The 2,983-nt window shown below is 43.5% G+C and overlaps 1 pseudogene; it reads left to right on the top strand.

Moving 5' to 3' along the window:
- The first annotated feature begins 1,090 nt into the window (after positions 1-1,090).
- Positions 1,091-1,611, top strand: LOC102836605 (annotated as a pseudogene).
- The last annotated feature ends 1,372 nt before the right edge of the window (positions 1,612-2,983 follow it).

Genomic DNA, 2,983 nt, shown 5'->3' with positions numbered 1-2,983 from the left:
TGGTCTCTACCCAGGTTCACAGGAGTCTATTGAACGTTGTAGGGCTTAGCTCACAGCTTCATTGCTGTTTTTCTCTCACTTCCCCTTATCGGTGATGAATGTGGTCAACAATCAGAGCTCATGTCTGCTTGTGTATTCCCATTGAGTCTTAGTCTTGGATGGGGTTTGCCCTGCAGGGACCCGACCTCTTACTTTGATGTCTCCTGGGTGAGCAACTTGCTTGTTCTTGTAGTAATCTGGCAGACTGCCGGTTTTTTTTGTATTTTTCCTGTCGGTCTTTCTTTCAAGCAGTATCCTCTGTTCTTCTAGCCAATCAAGTCTATTATGCTTGTCCTTTCCAGTGGAAATTTTCTACCTCAGAAGATTCTGGGTGAGGTTCAGATTCCACCAGCGGTCTTATGTAATGCAAAGGCTCCACAGGAAGCCTCCTTCATTGGGCATGTTGCACCCCCATTTTAGGTATTCCAATCAATTATAGACAGAAGACAGACTTACAAGCTTTCTATGGTGATATTTCTGGCTATTCCTTTCTCTCCCCTTCAAGTGTCTATTTTATAATGGTATGCTAGGGAAACCAAGATTCAAAAGACAGCCAAGCATCTTAACATTATTTCCCCGTTCTAACCATGTCTCAATCCCTGTATCCCAGAGCCCTGCTGTTCCAAGGTTGTGCCTATATCATTATTGACCTCTGTCTAGCTTATCCCATGCAAACCTGCCTAATTGTTTTCCCATCTGCCTGTTCTTGCTTTCCCCTCCCCCTTCTTGTGTATTGCCCCCTCCACAGCATCCAAACTATCCAGTGTCTATACTCTACCCTAATTCTTTTTCTTTTTCTTTTTTTAACACTAAGCATATTTGAATGGTTAATCCTTCAAATGTTAATTAATTTTAATCTTTGTCATTTCAGAAATTCAAGGATTTGGATAAACATCTATCTCAATGGCTTAAAAATACCCCTAATGAGAAAATTCTTTAAAATAAATAAAATAAAAATTAATATAGGCGGGGTGCAGCCAGGCCAGGCCCGGGGGCTCCGCATGCTGCAGCTGCCCCGGGCGACCCGCTCAAACCGCACCAAACCAGTGGTCCGGAGCCAGCCGGCAGGTGGCCTGGAGGCAGAGGCGCAGGGAGGGGCCTGGCGTGCGCATGTGGCCACCATGGCAGACAGCGGCCCCACGGGGGGCGTGGCATTGACAGCCCCAGCTCCTGGACCAGGCAGTGGTGGCCCAGGGCCCAGCGTCTACTTTCAGAGTGTCCCTGGGGCCGCAGGCGAGGGCCCAGGCGGTACAGACAACGACGATGGCCCAGTGAGGCACCAAGGGAAGGTCACAGTCAAGTATGACCATAAGGAGCTAAGGAAGCGCCTCAACTTAGAAGAGTGGATCTTGGAGCAGCTTACACGCTTCTATGACTGCCAGGAAGAAGAGATTCCAGAGCCAGCCGGAAGTTGATGTGGATGAGCTGCTGGACATGGAGAGTGATGATAACCGGGCTGCCAGGGTCAAGGAGCTGCTGGTTGACTGTTACAAACCCACTGAGGCCTTCATCTCTGACCTGCTGGACAAGATCCGGGGCATGCAGAAGCTGAGCACACCCCAAAAGAACTGAGGGTCCTTAACCCACGTGACTGGTGGCTCCCACAGGACAATCGCTAACCCCCACAACCTCGTAGCAACAGTAATACCTGAGGGGACCCCTTCAGCCAGGCCTGATGCCATGAGTAGGGCTTCCTGTGCCCCTGACCCAGGGGCTTCTTCCCCTAGCCCCTCAGTTTTCCTTTTTGGGGTTTTTTATTGTTATTAAACTGACGGGACATTTTGTGTTTTTATATTTACTCTGTGGCGCTGGCCCTTTAATAAAGTTAGGAGATGCCTTTGATGCAGAAAAAAAAAAATTAATATAAAAATGTACAATAAATCTCACATTCACTTTTTTGCTGAGTTTCTGGGAGATGTGATATCAGAGCAAATGGGGATGCTTAGGAATGGCCCATCTGTATAATAATAATGCTTGGTGTCGATTTATTTGATGTCAATGAGAGCTGAATTGGGAATAAAGACCCTCTAGATATCAGAATCCTCAGCATTGCAGAGATAAAAAGCAAGAATATGACCAATGAGAAAAAGATCATTGGAAGGAAGAAACAAAATAAACATGTATCATTTTAAAATGTTGAATGAAAAATGTATTCCATATACAGATTAGGTTTGAGATTAAACATCAAAGTCCTTCAAATGGCAGACTTAATTTGAGGATTGGTATTTATGGTAGCTGCTGAGACATCAGCCATATTCCTCCTTCAGGGTTGAGACACTAATTTCCTGAGCAACCAGGCATGTTGGTTTTTGGTCTATGGGTGGAAACAAAGATTTATTATTATTAGTAGGTGCTCTTGAGTTGTGATTGACCAACAGAGAGTTTATGCATAAGCAGATGAAACATTGCCCAGTTCTGCATCATCTGTACAGCCATTGTTATGTTTAAGCCTATAGTTGCAATCACTGTGTGGATCCATCTCATTGAGGGTTTTCTTATTCATTGACCCTTTACTGTACCAACCATGATTTCCTTCTCCAGGGGCTGTTCCTTCCTAATAACATGTCCAAAGTATGTGAGACAAAGTTCTGTCATCCTCAATTCTAAGGAACACCCTGTTTATACCAAGACAGATTTGTTAGTTCTTCTTTTAGTTCATAGTATAGGCATTATTTTACACCAACACTACATTTCAAATGCATTAATTCTTTAGTTTTCCTTATTCATTGATCAGCTTCCCCATGCATATGAGGAAATTGAAAATACAATTATTTGGGTCAGGCATATCTTAGTACTCACAATGATATCTTTGGTTTTTAACACTTTAAAGAGATATTTTATAATAGTTTTTCCCAATGTAATATTCTGTTTCATTTGTTGATTATATAAGTGCTGCCAATACTCAGAATTAGGGCTTAAAGCAAAAAGCAAAGTGTTTATTGTG

This window comes from Chrysochloris asiatica, unplaced genomic scaffold (genome assembly GCF_000296735.1).
Source record: "Chrysochloris asiatica unplaced genomic scaffold, ChrAsi1.0 scaffold00001, whole genome shotgun sequence".
NCBI classification, from domain to species: domain Eukaryota; kingdom Metazoa; phylum Chordata; class Mammalia; order Afrosoricida; family Chrysochloridae; genus Chrysochloris; species Chrysochloris asiatica.
This window is presented reverse-complemented; position numbering and strand designations above follow the sequence as displayed.